Genomic DNA, 18,092 nt, shown 5'->3' on the forward strand with positions numbered 1-18,092 from the left:
CCCTACCCCAATCACTTCCCTCCGCTGTCCAGACTTGGCTGCCAATCATTACAACCAGACCCTCAAATCCACCCTAGATGAAGTTGCTCCAATATCAACCCGACCCTCCTGACACAGCAGCCCTGGCACACACCTGAAACGCGTTTTCTCCAGCGCTGCTCCAGATGTGCAGAAAGCTTATGGAGAAAATTGCGAATACCAGCAGACGTCCTCTATTATAAATTTATGCTCAAAACATAATAATTCGGCTCTCAGCATTGCGAAACGAAAGTACTTCACCTCTCTCATCTCCTCACTCTCAAATAACCCAAAACGACTCTTTGACACTTTTCACTCCCTTCTAAGCCCTAAAGTTCCAGAACCTGTCACTGACCTCCGCTGATGGCATGGCCACTTACTTCAGAGACCAGATTGGCAGTATCCGGCAGGAAATAATCTCCAAGTCCCCAAATAATTTCAATCCTCCACATGCTCTCTCTCCTCTTTTGACCCTATAACAGAGGAAGAAGTCTCCAGGCTTCTGTCTTCTTCTCGACCCACGGCCTGTAGCAGTGATCCTATTAGGGATCGACCGATATTGATTTTTTAGGGCCGATACCGATACCGATAATTTGTAAACTTTCAGGCCGATAGCCGATAATTTATACCGATATTCTGGGAATTTTCATTTTTGAAAAAAAAAAAAAATTCCTACACAAATCTGCTTAAATTAATATGTTTATTGTTAATGTGTATTTTTTTTGTTTATTGTTAATGTGTATTTTTTTTTTACTAACTTTTAGCCCCCTTAGGGACTAGAACCCTTGTCCTATTCCCCCTGATAGAGCTCTATCAGGGTGAATAGGATCTCACACTGTCCCTGCTGCTCTGTGCATAGTGCACACAGCAGCAAGGAGCTGAACATGGCAGCCAGGGCTTCAATAGCGTCCTGGCTGCCATGGTAACCGATCGGAGCCCCAGGCTTACACTGCTGGGGCTCCGATCGGAGAAGAGCAGGGGAGAGGGGACCCTGTGGCCACTGCCACCAATGAGTAATACTGGGTGTGGGGGGGGGGCGCACTGCGCCACCAATGTTTTTACTATTGGCCGGGATTGGGGTGGGGGGCGCACTGCGCCACCAATGATTAATACTGGGGGGCTTGGGGGGGGGGGGGGGGGTGCGCACTGCGCCACCAATGAAGATAAGTCTCTCAATCATTCATATACAGGAGGCGGGAGCTGCAGAATCACATAGCCGGCTCCCGACCTCTATGAGCGGTAGCTGCGATCCGCGGCACCTGAGGAGTTAACTACCGCGGATCGCAGCTATCGCTTATAGAGGTCGGGAGCCGGCTATGTGATTCTGCAGCTCCCGCCTCCTGTATATGAATGAATGAAAGGCTTATCTTCATTGGTGGCGCAGCGGCCACAGCCCCTCCCCTCCTCTTGTCTTCTCTTCTGTCATTGGCGGCAGCAGCAGCACAGGGGGAGGAGACACTGCTTCCTTCTCCCCTGTGCTTCGGAGGGAACACAGAGAGCGCTGAGAGCAGCGCGTTCTGTGTTCCCCATACGTTATCGGTATATCGGCAAAATAGATGCCGATACCGATAACGTTCAAAAACCTCAATATCGACCGATAATATCGGCCAAACCGATAATCGGTCGATCCCTAGATCCTATTCCATCTCACCTCCTCCAGTCCCTCTCCCCGGCTGCCATCACTCACCTAACTACAATTTTTGACCTCTCTCTCTCTTCTGATAACTTTCCCTCCTCTTTCAAACACTCTATTATAACCCCACTACTAAAGAAACCATCTCTTGAACCAACCTGTGCTGCTAACTACAGACCTGTTTCTAACCTCCCCTTCATCCCTAAACTCCTTGAACGTCTTGTCTACTCTCACTTAATAAGCTATCTCTCTGCAAACTCTCTTCTTGACCCCTTACAATCTGCCTTTCGCCCTCTTCACTCTACAGAAAAGTGTCTAACGATCTCCTAACCGCAAAAAGAAATGGTGACTATTCTCTACTGATTCTGCTGGATCTGTCTGCAGCGTTTGACACCATAGACCGTAAACTCCTCCTCATCATGCTCCACTCAACTGCTCTCTCTTGGTTCTCTTCCTTTCTCTCTGGCCGCTACTTCAGTGTATCATTCGCTGGCTCTTCTTCTTCTCCTCTTCCTCTTGATGTTGGAGTTCCTCAGGGCTCAGTACTAGGTCCTCTACTCTTCTCCCTCTATACAGCCCCCATCGGACAGACTATCAGTAGATTTGGCTTTCGATACCATCTCTATGTTGACGACACCAAACCATACACTTCATTCCCTGACATCACCCCTGCTTTACTCCAAAACACTAGTAATTGTCTGGCAGCTGTCTCTAACATCATGTCCTCTCCGTATCTAAAACTGAACCTCTCAAAAACTGAACTTCTTGTCTTTCCCCCATCTACTAACTCACCTAAACTTGATATTTCAATTTCAGTCTGCAGCACTATCATAACTCCTGTGCAACATGCCCGCTGTCTTGGGGCCACATTTGATCTTTCCTTTGTTCCCCATATTCAATTACTTACACACTCTTGTCGTCTGCACCTCAAGAATATCGCCAGAATCCGCCCTTTTCTTACGTTGGAAACGGCAAATACTCTTGTTGTTGCCTTGATTCATTCTCGTCTTGACTACCACAACGCATTACTAATCGGTCTCCCTCTAACTAAACTCTCCCCCCTTCAGTCTGTCCTAAATGCTGCAGCCAGGCTCATCTATCTATCCAACCGCTACACTGATGCTACTAGTCTGCGCCAGTCACTTCACTGGTTGCCCATCCACCACAGAATACAGTTCAAACTTCTCCCGCTCACCCACAAAGCTCTCCACAGTGCTGCACCTCCATACATCTCCTCCCTCATCTCCATCTACCACCCTACTCGTGCTCTCCACAGTGCTGCACCTCCATACATCTCCTCCCTCATCTCCATCTACCACCCTACTCGTGCTCTCCACAGTGCTGCACCTCCATACATCTCCTCCCTCATCTCCATCTACCACCCTTCTCCTGCTCTCCACAGTGCTGCACCTCCATACATCTCCTCCCTCATCTCCATCTACCACCCTACTCGTGCTCTCCACAGTGCTGCACCTCCATACATCTCCTCCCTCATCTCCATCTACCACCCTTCTCCTGCTCTCCACAGTGCTGCACCTCCATACATCTCCTCCCTCATCTCCATCTACCACCCTACTCGTGCTCTCCACAGTTCTGCACCTCCATATATCTCATCTCCATCTACCACCCTACTCCTGCTCTCCACAGTGCTGCACCTCCATATATCTCCTCCCTCATCTCCATCTACCACCCTACTCGTGCTCTCCACAGTGCTGCACCTCCATACATCTCCTCCTCATCTCTGTCTACCACCCTACTCGTGCTCTCCACAGTGCTGCACCTCCATATATCTCCTCCCTCATCTCCATCTACCACCCTACTCCTGCTCTCCACAGTGCTGCACCTCCATACATCTCCTCCCTCATCTCCATCTACCACCCTACTCCTGCTCTCCACAGTGCTGCACCTCCATACATCTCCTCCCTCATCTCCATCTACCACCCTACTCGTGCGCTCCACAGTGCTGCACCTCCATATATCTCATCTCCATCTACCACCCTACTCGTGCTCTCCACAGTGCTGCACCTCCATACATCTCCTCCCTCATCTCCATCTACCACCCTACTCGTGCTCTCCACAGTGCTGCACCTCCATACATCTCCTCCCTCATCTCCATCTACCACCCTACTCGTGCTCTCCACAGTGCTGCACCTCCATACATCTCCTCCCTCATCTCCATCTACCACCCTACTCGTGCTCTCCACAGTGCTGCACCTCCATACATCTCCTCCCTCATCTCCATCTACCACCCTACTCGTGCGCTCCACAGTGCTGCACCTCCATATATCTCATCTCCATCTACCACCCTACTCCTGCTCTCCACAGTGCTGCACCTCCATATATCTCCTCCCTCATCTCCATCTACCACCCTACTCGTGCTCTCCACAGTGCTGCACCTCCATACATCTCCTCCCTCATATCCATCTACCACCCTACTCGTGCTCTCCACAGTGCTGCACCTCCATTCATCTCCTCCCTCATCTCCATCTACCACCCTACTCGTGCTCTCCACAGTGCTGCACCTCCATACATCTCCTCCCTCATCTCCATTTACCACCCTACTCGTGCTCTCCACAGTGCTGCACCTCCATACATCTCCTCCCTCATCTCCATCTACCACCCTACTCGTGCTCTCCACAGTGCTGCACCTCCATACATCTCCTCCCTCATCTCCATCTACCACCCTACTCGTGCTCTCCACAGTGCTGCACCTCCATACATCTCCGCCCTCATCTCCATCTACCACCCTACTCGTGCTCTCCACAGTGCTGCACCTCCATACATCTCCTCCCTCATCTCCATCTACCACCCTACTCCTGCTCTCCACAGTGCTGCACCTCCATACATCTCCATCTACCACCCTACTCGTGCTCTCCACAGTGCTGCACCTCCATACATCTCCTCCCTCATCTCCATCTACCACCCTACTCGTGCTCTCCACAGTGCTGCACCTCCATACATCTCCTCCCTCATCTCCATCTACCACCCTACTCCTGCTCTCCACAGTGCTGCACCTCCATACATGTACATCTCCTCCCTCATCTCCATCTACCACCCTACTCGTGCTCTCCACAGTGCTGCACCTCCATACATCTCCTCCCTCATCTCCATCTACCACCCTACTCGTGCTCTCCACAGTGCTGCACCTCCATACATCTCCTCCCTCATCTCCATCTACCACCCTACTCGTGCTCTCCACAGTGCTGCACCTCCATACATCTCCTCCCTCATCTCCATCTACCACCCTACTCGTGCTCTCCACAGTGCTGCACCTCCATACATCTCCTCCCTCATCTCCATCTACCACCCTACTCGTGCTCTCCACAGTGCTGCACCTCCATACATCTCCTCCCTCATCTCCATCTACCACCCTACTCGTGCTCTTGGTTCTGTTAGCGACCTAAGATTAAAAACTTCCAGAATTCGTACCTCTCACTCCCGTCTTCAAGACTTTTCTCGAGCTGCACCTACTCTCTGGAATTCTCTGCCCTGGAATACTAGGTCAATCCACAACTTCTCCACCTTCAAACGTGCCTTAAAAACACATCTTTTCAGGCAGGCTTATCAAGCTACCTAAACTGTCTATTCCCCGACTAAACCTCCCCCCACCAACTCCTCTGGCCTAAACTGACTCCTCTAGTAGTCCCAAACCCCAAGTCGTTGCTAGCCTAGGTACAGTATTTTATTGATGGCTTATCCTTATCCAGTATCAGACTGGTAGATCTCCGACCCTTGCCAACCCCCATGGATCGAAGGTGTTGGGGCGCCCGCTCTGACCAGTGTTTTTGTTTCCCATTCATTGTATACCAGGCACAGCGCCATACACAGGGTAGTGGCTGTGCTTGGTATTGCAGCTTAGTCCAGTAGTAGTACCATTGGTACAATCCTAGGCACACTATCAACATAAGTCTTGAGTGTAACCCGCTCCTCTTTACGGGTAGTTGGTGATGGCATGAGGTTGACATGGAGCTGGCGTTTGGTTGTGACTGTATTGGGCAGGTCCTGGCGTCCACATGTGCCGCGCTCACAGTGCAGGATGTCGCTGCTGGTTTCCCCTCCTGTAGGATGAGGACAGGGAACGCCCTTTTCCTATATCAGGAGTTGACGGCACGTTTTGTAGGATACACAGGCGCAGCATGAAGCCCCGCACGCTTCTGCCAGCAGCTCTATGCCCCCATGAAGTGATTCTCCTCTGTGCCCGGCCAAGGCTCCTTAATGTTGAAGATCTTAAAGAAGTGTTCCAGAAATTCCCCTCACGATAGGCCATCGCTATCAGAACAGTGGGGGGGGGGGGGGGGGATATGACAAGCTGAGAGGTCGCAACGTTCTCCCCTGGACCCTGACCTATCAGATATGGATGGCCTATACTTAGGTTTTGTGGTTTAAGCCTATTGCACACGACCGTATGGCTTTTTCAGTATTTTGCCGTCCGCAAAAAATATGGATGGCGTCCGTGTGCATTCCGTTTTTTGCGGAATGGAACAGCTGACCCCTGATAGAACAGTACTATCCTTGTCTGTTATGCGGATAATAATAGGACATGTTCTATCTTTGAACGGAAATACGGAAACTGAATGCATACGGAGTACGTAATGTTTTTTTTACGGAACCATTGAAAGGAATGGTTCCGTATACGGAACGCAAAAACGTTTGTGTGCAAGAGGCCTTAAACCTTTTAAGATCTCGGCTTGCTGTCAGTGAATGAGTTTTAAAATCCGTGCAGAGGCAATGATGCTCACAGCTGAGGAATTGCTGCAGTTTTATTCAGTCTAGACTATCCTCTGAGCTCTGATGCGTTGTATCTGCACGGACTAGGGGCGGAATTACAGCTTGAAATGCTTGGGTGGTTTGTGGTCTTGTATCGCATGGATTTTGTGAGAATTTGAAGGGGTAAACTGGGAATTTAATGTTGATGGCCATCTTCAGACCTGTAGGGATGTCCTCCTGGGAGGTTCCTGTGCTCGGGACCATCTTTCATTAGGCTGGGGAATGAAATGACTGGAGGTGCGCTGCGCCCATGGACTTCAGTCATCAGCTTCTCTCCACACCACAACTAAAGTGGCCACAAATGTTGCGGGTCAGTCCACAGTTTAAATGCTTAGAGGGTTATGTGGAACTCTCTCTGCACTCGGTGCATTGTCTCTCTCTCACTCTCTCACTCTCGCTCTCTCTCTCGGCGCGCTGCCTCGCGCTCTCTCTCTCGGCGCGCTGCCTCGCGCGCTCTCTCTCTCGGCGCGCTGCCTCGCGCGCTCTCGCTCTCGGCGCGCTGCCTCGCGCTCTCTCTCTCTCGGCGCGCTGCCTCGCGCGCTCTCGCTCTCGGTGCGCTGTCTCGCGCGCTCTCGCTCTCTCTCTGCTCTCTTGGTGCGCTGTCTCGCGCGCTCTCGCTCTGCCTCTGCTCTCTTGACGCAATGTCTCGCGCGCGCTCTCTCTCTCTGCTCTCTTGGCGCGCTGTCTCTCTCTCTCTGCTCTCTTGCGCTGTCTCGTGCTCTCTCTCTCGCTCTCTGCTCTCTTGGCCCTCTCTCTTTGCTCTCTTGGCCTTCTCTCTCACGCTGTCTTGCACTCTCTCTCTTTCTGCTCTCATATATCTGGTTTTTCATCAGAATCCTCTTCTAGGCTCATTTCCGGGTTCTTCTTCCCTTTCCCATACGGTTCTGGCCAGTAATAGAGAAGCGCGCGTTCTCAGGTTGACTCAGGAGGTAATCGCTCGGTGACTGCAGGACAATCGCTTTATACTTATTGTGGTTACATAGCTAATGAGGTTCAGAAGATCCATCCATAAAGTCCACCCTACAATCCTACCTCGTGGAAGGCTACGATCTCCAGTGATGTGGATGCTAATTGCCCCATATAAAGGATAATGTTCCAAATATAAATCAATCTGTCGATCATAATACCGCCCACCCCAGTGTTTGCTGCAGCCATGTCTGCTCAGTAGAAGAGGCCACCTCAATGTCGAACTCTGATTCAGTAATTATTTAATGCTTTTTTTCTACTTGTGCATTGATTTCTTCTTCTCTGATCCTCTGTGTGAAAGTCCATGGGCATGTGATGACATGGCGGTATTATTTGCTTTTATACCCAGAAATGTTGCTGCTCCTGGTATAAGGCTTTAATGGGGGAGGGGGCTAGAAGAAGTGGTGGCAAATAGTTAGAAGGTGCAGTACATGTCACTTCATGATGTGCCGCATGTTATGTATCCATTGTAGAATGGTGTGAATGTCACACAAAACACTGTACAGAGGAGCAGTATTATAGTAGTTATATTCTTGTACAGAGGAGCAGTATTATAGTAGTTATATTCTTGTACATAGGAGGCAGTATTATAGTAGTTATATTCTTGTACATAGGAGGCAGTATTATAGTAGTTATATTCTTGTACATAGGAGGCAGTATTATAGTAGTTATATTCTTGTACATAGGAGGCAGTATTATAGTAGTTATATCCTTGTACATAGGAGCAGTATTATAGTAGTTATATTCTTGTACATAGGAGGCAGTATTATAGTAGTTATATTCTTGTACACAGGAGGCAGTATTATAGTAGTTATATTCTTGTACATAGGAGCAGTATTATAGTAGTTATATTCTTGTACAGAGGAGCAGTATTATAGTAGTTATATTCTTGTACAGAGGAGCAGTATTATAGTAGTTATATTCTTGTACAGAGGAGCAGTATTATAGTAGTTATATTCTTGTACATAGGAGCAGTATTATAGTAGTTATATTCTTGTACATAGGAGCAGTATTATAGTAGTTATATTCTTGTACATAGGAGGCAGTATTATAGTAGTTATATTCTTGTACATAGGAGCAGTATTATAGTAGTTATATTCCTGTACATAGGAGCAGTATTATAGTAGTAATATTCTTGTACATAGGAGCAGTATTATAGTAGTTATATTCTTGTACATAGGAGGCAGTATTATAGTAGTTATATTCTTGTACAGAGGAGCAGTATTATAGTAGTTATATTCTTGTATATAGGAGCAGTATTATAGTAGTTATATTCTTGTACATAGGAGGCAGTATTATAGTAGTTATATTCCTGTACATAGGAGGCAGTATTATAGTAGTTATATTCTTGTACATAGGAGCAGTATTATAGTAGTTATATTCTTGTACATAGGAGCAGTATTATAGTAGTTATATTCTTGTACATAGGAGCAGTATTATAGTAGTTATATTCTTGTACATAGGAGCAGTATTGTGACCGATGGTAGAGTAAGGCCTCTTTCACACGGGCGTTGCGGGAACATGTGCGATTTTTCCGCGCGAGTGCAAAACATTGTAATGTGTTTTGCACTCGCATGAGAAAAATCGCGCATGTTTGGTACCCAAACCCGAACTTCTTCACAGAAGTTCGGGCTTGGGATCGGTGTTCTGTAGATTGTATTATTTTCCCTTATAACATGGTTATAAGGGAAAATAATAGCATTCTGAATACAGAATGCTTAGTAAAATAGCGCTGGATGGGTTAAATTTTTTAAAAAAATCATTTAACTCACCTTAATCCACTTGATTGCGCAGCCGGCATCTCTTCTGTCTTCTTCTTAGCTGTGTGCAGGAATAGGACCTGTGGTGACGTCACTCCGGTCATCACATGATCGATCACATGGGTGATGGATCATGTGACGGACCATGTGACGTCACCACAGGTCCTGTTCCTGCACACAGCTAAGAAGAAGACAGAAGAGATGCCGGCTGTGCGATTAAGTGGATTAAGGTGAGTTAAATGATTTAAAAAATTTTTTAACCCCTCCAGCGCTATTGTACTTTGCATTCTGTATTTAGAATGCTATTATTTTCCCTTATAACCATGTTATAAGGGAAAAGAATAATGATCGGGTCTCCATCCCGATCGTCTCTTAGCAACTGTGCGTGAAAATCGCACCGCGTCCGCGGTCACGGAACCCCATTCACTTCCATGGGGCCTGCGTTGCGTGAAAAACGCAGAATATAGAGCATGCTGTGATTTTCACGCAATGCACAAGTGATGCGTGAAAATCACCGCTCATGTGAACAGCCCCATAGAAATGAATGGGTCGGTATTCAGTGCGGGTGCAATGCGTTCAACTCACGCATCGCATCAGCACGGAATACTCGCCCGTGTGAAAGGGGCCTAAAGGTGTCGTGCTTAGTTTTTGATAAGTTGGTACCAGACTTGTGCCCAGTTGTCACTTCATTTTGCCCCTTCTATTACTCAGGGGTGAGAATGATCACAGGTACAAGCGCTTCACAGCGTTAAAAGGGAATGGAATATTTGTGTAATCCTTTGGCATGATGGGAGTTGTATTCCGGTGAGTAGTTGCTCCTCAGCCACGGCTTTAGATGCTAACAGATATGGGCAGTGGCTGCAGCTTGTACAGTTACAGAAGAGGTAGTCTATACAGGGACGCTGGTTGCCGTTGCTGGTAGTTGTTGTCCCGGTGGGGTCCAGCACTATCATGTTGCACACACTTCCTGCTCCCGGTATTTGCTGGCTGTGCGCGCTCGCTCCTCCTTGTGCTCAGCTTCCTGCACCGCCATCCCCTGTGTGAGACAGCTGCCAGAATAGGGGGAGCACAAGAGGAAGCCGACGCCGGAGTCATCGGGGACCGTGCACTGAGGCTCACCCACGGTACCGTCCAGTCTGCTAGTCGTAGCTGTCGGTGTCTGTCTGCTGCTGTCTCCTGGGCTCTGGGAGCTCTCGGATTCTGGTCGGTGGTTCCTTCCTGCTGTCTTTTGTGTAATGCTGAGCAGAGATTGTGTGCTGTCTACAGTATGTGGCTGTCTCATCAGCTGCTCTCCTTCCACTGCCCTCTTATTCTTTCCATCTTGTTTTCTTTTTTTCTCTCTGGCTGTGGCGCTCTCTTTCCACCTGTGGCGCTCTCTGGCTGCTGTGGCGCTCGGTGACTGACCCTCTTCTCCCCTCTTCACGATATTTTGGAGTAGATTGTGGGGGCGGTTTATCTCCAGGCAGACGCCGTTCTTCCTCTGGTGTTATAGGCGGTGATGATGGAGGAGTTGTCCTGGACCGTGGCTGGAGATGTCAGCCACGTGGTCCCCTATTATTCCCACAGATAATATTTGCACTGGCAGCAGGCACAGTTTTGAAGATCAGATTTGTCTACAGCGGTGCCCCCCAAGTGGTGTCTTTCCAGCTGCTGCAAAACTACAACTCCCAGCATGCCCTGCCAGCTGTCAGGAGTAAAGTGTTTCTTTTTCCCTTGGTTACCCCTCAGGCCTTGTGTAGATTTGTTATTACACGTGCATCCTGGTGTATTTGTATACAGCTGTTGTAGGCTACAGGAGAAATTGTAAGACTCATACTTAATACTGTATTGAATGTTGCCCTGGCAACAATAAAATTCTCCATTCTTTACACTGCAGGCTGCATTCAGACAACTGGAGCACTGTTAGCGCCCCATCATTAAAGTGGTTTTCTGTTTTTATGTACACAAACCTCAGTCACGGCATAATCAAAAGTTCTACAAAGTTCCTCTCATTTTCACTATCTCTACTTGCTGTCAGTGAATGTGACCCTTCTTATTTATTTCCTGTGGCTAGCTACCTCAAATCCGTGGATCATTACTCTGTACCCGATGTGTCACAGGATCATTACAGGGCTTCTGGATGTAAAGAAATTAAATCCCGTTCACTGACTGGAAGTAGAGATCTTAACAGCTCTGTCTGCCTTCGCAAGCATTTCATTATTATTATTATTTTATTTTGTATTTTCCCAGTCCATCTAAAATGAAAAATGGAGCAACTTTACATATGGTTTGATTTTTAAAAAATCCTCGTTTTCTATTTAAGGCTGCAGTGCAATTCTATGTTTCCATAGTAACAGACCACAAACTCACCGGTGTAGTCAGATTCTGAGATGATGCTCTCTTCCTTCTGTTGACTTCTTCTCCCTTAGACTGCGTTCACATGTCCAGTATGCCTGATCCGGTACAAATGGCGGCCGTCGGACGGACAAAAACCGTTGTCCAACCGAAATCCGCCATTTATGCAGGAATTCCAGTCAATGGGGATGAACTGTCGAATCCGGTGAAATCCGGCAGGCTGCCCTCTGTCTGCAGAGCCGTCCGGATCAACTGACACAGATGTGAACAGACCCTCACATAAAGTAGGACGCAGATGGAAGAAAGCACGACTGCAAGATCAGACTACACAGGTTTTGTTTGTAGTCTGTTACCATGGAGACACATAGGTCTGTGTAGGAACTGCAGAATGAGAACGACGATGCAAAGTATTTGCCTAATTAAATGGCAGTGGAAAGTTGCTTCATTTTGCTTTTCTTAGATGCACTGCCACAATAAAGAGAGAATGGGTTGGATCAATCCAAGGGATGACGTCGCCATGAGTCGGCTGAGGCAGATTGGAGATCTGGATTTGGCCTGATTCTCGGCCCTGTCATTGTATCTGGGACTGGCGTCGCTCTGTTTGATACAGTGGGTACCACCTACCGTACAGTTCTCTAAATGCACCAAGTTCCTGCCTGGGGACTGGCGATTCTAGATGACGATTGGATAATTCGTCGCTTGTGTCTGGAAGGGGTTAACGAAGCTTCCGCGGTGTTAATCTGTGCGCCTATCATCTCTTTACAGACGGAGATTATTGAGTTTGCGGTTTCTCTGCTCGGAGCCAGCGCTTCAGTCCGTTGCGATCTCGTTGGCAAGTCCAGATGTGAAGAGCGGAGGACGGTGCCAAGTTAGTGCCAAGTAAGGTAAAGCTCTTCATTCATATTCTGGGATGCGAATCTCACCTACCCGCGACTCCCGCTAGAGGGGGGTACATTGGGGTGATGCATGTCACCCCTCTCTCTCTGGCTGCTGCGTGCACGTTGCGATATCCCCTATAGTGATGTGTCTGCAGTTCACTGGTTGCCCTTTAGGGGGCACTCCACACCTGTCTCCTATGGAATCCGGATGGTGTATGTCTCTCTGTACCCCCGCAGAGCGTCGTCCCTATTGATCGGCCGTACTGGAGAACTCGGGGAGCTGCAGGAGGACATCTTGTGACCTACTTGAGTGCTGTGATCAGGAAGCAAGGCGCTCGGCAGGGTAAAGATTTCCCATCAGCGTCTTAAGATTTCTCCTTCCTCCTCCATCTGGATGTCACTTTCTCACTGATCCTCTCCCCGTAGAGAGAAGTGCTGGCTGCGCTGCGACTGCCGAATGCGCCCCATGAATGTCATTACCTAATCCAAGTTATAGCATGTCCTACAAACGCGCACTCTTTTCCTTAAATACTCTGTGCGGCTGAACATGTCCCCAGCAGCACAGAGCATTTTCAGGAGATGACCGTGCAGCTCTTGTGGCGTCACAGAGTTGAGGTTTAATTCGTGGAAGGAGCAGGTTTCTCTGTGGGAAGACACAGACTGAGAGGGCCATAGTTGAAGGAGTGGAAGCACAGAGTATTTCAGGAGCGGAGCGCGCTGACCGAGTGGCAGGGGACAGATTGAGAGATCCGAAGTGTAAAGTAGCAGGGTCCACAGCAGCACAGAGTATTTCAGGGGCGGGGTGTGCAGGTTGAGTGGCAGGGGACAGATGGAGAGATCCGAAGCGTAAAGGAGCAGGGTCCACAGCAGCACAAAGTATTTCAGGAGGGACACATGCTGTTTCTGTAGAAATCAGTTATTGATATGAAGAAGAAAATGGAGACACGGGAGAGGTCAGAGACTGAGAGTTACATAGTGGTAGTAGCAGGGTCTCCCAGCAGTGCAGAGTATTTCAGGTGATGACTGCTCACCTCATGGTTGAGAGGTAGTTAGGGGGGGCAGATCTCCCAGCAGCACAGAGTATTTGGGGAGGAGGTGGGGTTGAGTGCACTAATAGTCGAAGGAGCCGAGGCCTCCGGGGGATTGTCCTGATCTAATGGCATGGCGCAGATTGAGAGATTTGTAGTGTAAAGAAGCAGGGTCCACAGCAGCACAGAGTATTTCAGGAGAGATCTATCTTGTTCTTGTAAAGGTTGGTGACCTGATATGAAGAAAATGCAGACACTTCAGAGGTCAGGGACTGAGAGTTACATAGTGGAAGTAGCGGGGTCTCCCAGCAGTGCAGAGTCTTTCAGGAGGGGCAGTGCGCTGATCTTGTGGGCGGGCAGAGCAGGGTCCACAGCGGCGCAGATTATTTCAGGGGGAGAATGTTCCTGTAGAAGGCAGTGACTTGAGGTGAAGAGGAGGATGGAGATGGGAGAGTTACATGGTAGGAGGATTGGTACCCAGCAGCACAGAGTATTTCAGGAGAGGAGTGAATTGTATCACTGCTGCAATTGACCATGTGAATGTAATAGTTCATAGTGTGGATGATGGTAGTAGTGGTGATCACTGGTTCTGTGTGCCTCATCCCCGGGCCCCGGGTGACGTTGCGGTGTACGGTCATACAGCGGCCGGTGCAGCCCATTGTTCTGAGTGCTGTGGGGGGGAGGGGAGGGGGTCTCATTTCCTTCCTCTGTGGAAGTGCCGTCTCCATATATAACCCGCGGCCCGCCATCTGCCGCCATTGTCTTCATTCCTCGCGGTTCCTGATATTTGTCGCTGTGACACCTGCGCAGAGATCGGCGGCCGCAGCTTTTATAGAAGAAGTGGAATATTTAGCTGTTTGTTCCTTGTTTCAGTGGTGACCACATTCTCCACCCACAGGGTCCAGGACGCTGAGGTACGAGGTGCTGTTTGCAGGGTCCTCACACTGTACGGGCTGCCTGTAACCTGGGGGGCAGCGATGTGATCAGTGGGACAGTGTGAGGACCCCGTCAAACAGCACCTCCTATCTCAGCCTTCGGCATTACTGTGGGTTTCACATAATGGGGGGGGGGGGGGAGGGTATTTGTGCATAGTCCAAAAAGCTCAAAGGGGTATCTGACCATAGAGCCTATCCAGAAGATCTGTTTTAAATAGCTGCTAGGTCCTAGGGACCCCCACCTAGCTGAAGAAGCCCCCCTAATCCATTAGTGCAGTGAGGGGATTCAGTCATTTATTCATTTGACACCAATTAAAGGGCCGTTAACATCCACAGGATATGCCGTTCATAGGCTATAGTAGGGGGCGTCTCCCCTAGAAGACCCCCCATCTGTCGGGAGAAGGACTGCCGAGTGCATAGGTCTCATAGTGGCCGCACAGATCTCCATTCAGGTCTATGGGAGTTACAGAATCTGCATACTGCCAGGGGTCCCAGAGGAGACCCCCCACCTGACCGAAATGGGGGGTGATCGGGGCACAGGCAGTGGTCTCGTATCTGAGTATTTTGGAGGTGGCCTCGTCTCTTCTCCCCATCTGCATCTCCGGCTGCTCTGGGAATTTCTGCGCAAGGACGTAACCGCGAAGCCGATGGAGCCCAATATGCTCCGTAGCCTTGGGGAAGCCGCCTGCTATCTGCAAATTAGTCAGCTTAATTAAAGCCTCCCCCCCCCCCATCCGGCGATATCCATCACCGCTAAGTACGTGTAATTCACCCACAACTATAGTGCGATCGGGGGCCGCAAAGAAGGGGGGGGGGCTACACGAAATCTGCAGACCATGCGCAGCGCGGCTGATCTTACCTGGTTTCTGATGAATCGTAGAAAACCTTAGGTAAAGGAGAAAGGAGCACAAATGAATCTGCTCTTATACTCCAGTCACTGCCAAAGTTGCATTTCCAGGCTGACAGTACAAAGGAACCTTGGGTAAAGGAAAAAGGCTAAAAACAGTAAACCTGTATTTATACTCCAGTCACATGCAAAGCTGCATTTTCAGTTCTGTAGGCTGACACTATGAGGGAAACTTAGGTGAAGAAAAAAGGATGAAAACTGTAAACCTGCATTAATACTCCAGTCCCCTCCAAATCTGCATTTTCAGTTTTGTAACCTTAGGTAACCAAAAAAGGATGAAAATCTGCTCTTATACTCCAGTCGCTGCCAAAGCTGCTTTTCCAGTTATATAGGCTAACACTATGAGTAAACCTTATGTAAAGAAAAAAAAGCATAAAAACTGTAAACCTGCCCTAATACTCCAGTCCCTTCTAAAGCTGCATTTTCAGTTCTATAGGCTGGCCCTATGAGGGAACCTTGGGTAAAGAAAAATGGCATAAAAACATTAAACCTGCGTTTATACTCCAGTCACATCCAGATCTCCATTTTCAGCTCTGTAGGCTTGACCCTATGCTGGAAAAAAAAGCGCATCTGTAAATCTGCTGTCATGCTCCAGTCACTCCCAAAGCTGCTTTCCCAGTTTTGTAGGCTGACACTGGAACCTTACAGCTTGGCTATGACCTAACTATCTGGTGGTGATCCGACCCTCAGAGGGGCCCGCTGAGATGTGGACGCTTGTGTGTGGGGCCCTCTCCTTCATATTGTGGGAAATGTACTCGAACAGTCCGGCACAGCAGTGTGCATCCTGCAGGGGGCAGCAGAGTGGTGTGTGCTGCACAGGGTCGCATCGAACCCCAGGCCGGCCGCGCTTCCGCTCCAGTTACATCCAAAGACGTAGCTCAAAACCTCCTGTGCCCAAGTACTTTAACCTGTTATGTGCCATGTGTGTGGCAGCAGAGAGGCTTTGGGCCCTTTAAAGCACCAGCACCTGGGTGCATCTATCGTCGCTGACCCCCATGCCCCTGATTACATCCACAGCTGCATTCATAATTCTGCTCGCTGTCAGGCGGCATGACCTGCCCGTCAGTTTGATGCTTTCCGATGGCTCTGTAAGAACTTGGTTACCACCTCTAGAGGGCGCCAGGAGTGCACTCTCCCTGGATCTACCTCCATTGACGGTGGATGATCCTCAATATTTGCTTTAGGCATTTCATATGTCGGACTTGAAAACGTCCTGTTCTTTGCTTTCCGCAGAGATAAGCGGCATCATAAGTGTGCGTGTGCCGCTTATCTTCTTTTATTTTTTTTATTTTTTTTATTCCTCCAAGCTGAATGTGCATGTTCCTGGGGTCATTGCGTGATGGCGGACGCCTGAGCGAGGCATCCGATTTCTGCGGCCTCGTTACTGTAGGGCGATTGCGCCTCGTATTTCTATCGAGCTGTCGGGGGTTTCTGTCTCGCCATCGGCTCGCGCTGTCATGTCCGCTCTCCGTCCAGCGCCCCTGTATGTCTCATGTGATCGCTGCTCTCCTCACGTTCTGACGTCCTAGAATAACTGATATTATTACTATTAACTCCTAATATGCCAAAAATAAAAACACGGGCTGCGTGAAACGCGGTGGACGGGTTTCATTCTCTATTTTGCTTACGGGGTTTGCAAAAATAAAAAGAAATCCCAAACTTTGGGGCATGTTATGATTTGCCCGGAAAGAATGTCCTGAGCGGTTGTAGCGAGCAGGTGAGGAGGCGCGGGGAGGCAGAAGGAGCTGCGGACGCTGCGGACTCGGGGGTTGTCGCCATGCAGGTTCTGGGGCTGTTCAGCTGCGGAGGAGGTACGTGTTCAGACTGGGTTCTGCTTTGGTGGGTGACGCCGGGCGCAGCCTCGGGAGCCATCCTCGCGGAGTCGTTAACCTGTCTGCTTCTCTGAGAATTTTATTAGAAAAGTGCGCAGGTGACAGCGAGAGCGGCGTGAAAAGCCGAGGCGCGAGGAAGACGTGTAATTAGCAGTCTGACGAGGCACAGGGGAGGGTGGGAGTATTCCTCAGCAGAAGCTGAATGGCATCATTTGCTACTACATGGGGGTATTACTGCGTACCAGTACCAGTACTCCTGGGCTTTATATAGTATGAGTAATAGTCCTTTCCAGAATCAATACTACTGGGCCTTATACAGTGCAGGAGTAATAATCCTCTCCAGAATCAGTACTCCTGGGCTTTTTACAGTGCATGAGTAATAATCCTCTTTAGAACCAGTATTTCTGAGCTTTTTGTAGTATAGGAGTAATGATCCTCTCCAGAACCAGTAGAATTGGGCTTTATATAGTACAAAAGTAATAATCCTCTCTAGGACCAGTATTACCGGGCTTTATTTTAGAGCAGGAGTAATTATCTTCTCCAGAACCTGTATTACTGGGCTTTATACAGTGCAGGAGTAATAATCCTCTCCAGCACCAGTATTAATGGGCTTTATACTGTGCAGGGGTATTAATCCCCTCCAGAACCAGTATTACTGGGCTTTATACAGTGCAGGAGTATTAATCCCCTCCAGAACCAGTATTACTGGGCTTTATACAGTGCAGGAGTATTAATCCTCTCCAGAACCAGTATTACTGGGCTTTATACAGTACAGGAGTATTAATCCTCTCCAGAACCGGGATTACTAGGCTTTATGCAGTGCAGGAGTAATATGACTTGCAGGGCGACGCTGGAAATAGATCGGTGTATGCCTTTAAGTAGTATTGCTGAGGTACTCTTGCTGGATCTGTCAGAAGCCGAGGATATGAAGAATTTGCTGCGGGGAGGATTTCACTTGGTGGAGGAGAGTGAATAGATGAAAGGTTTGGAGGGGTCGGAGGACGAGGGGCGGCCTCGCCGCTCACTGCCTGCGG

The 18,092-nt window shown here is 48.9% G+C and overlaps 1 protein-coding gene across 6 annotated transcripts in view; it reads left to right on the forward strand.

Moving 5' to 3' along the window:
- PTK2 (protein tyrosine kinase 2) overlaps positions 1 to 18,092 on the forward strand; it is a 163,746-nt gene that overhangs the window by 11,144 nt on the left and 134,510 nt on the right. For 2 of the 6 annotated variants that reach the window (XM_040431652.1, XM_040431655.1), the window contains exon 2: positions 12,244 to 12,362. The exons of 2 other annotated variants lie outside the window; for them this stretch is intronic. The gene's annotated coding sequence lies outside the window, so the exon portion shown is untranslated. Of the gene's footprint in view, positions 1 to 10,202; positions 10,348 to 12,243; positions 12,363 to 18,092 lie in introns of those variants that run through there. 2 more of the 6 variants (XM_040431653.1, XM_040431654.1) reach the window with 2 other exon arrangements.

This window comes from Bufo bufo, chromosome 5, assembly GCF_905171765.1.
Source record: "Bufo bufo chromosome 5, aBufBuf1.1, whole genome shotgun sequence".
In the NCBI taxonomy this organism is placed as follows: domain Eukaryota; kingdom Metazoa; phylum Chordata; class Amphibia; order Anura; family Bufonidae; genus Bufo; species Bufo bufo.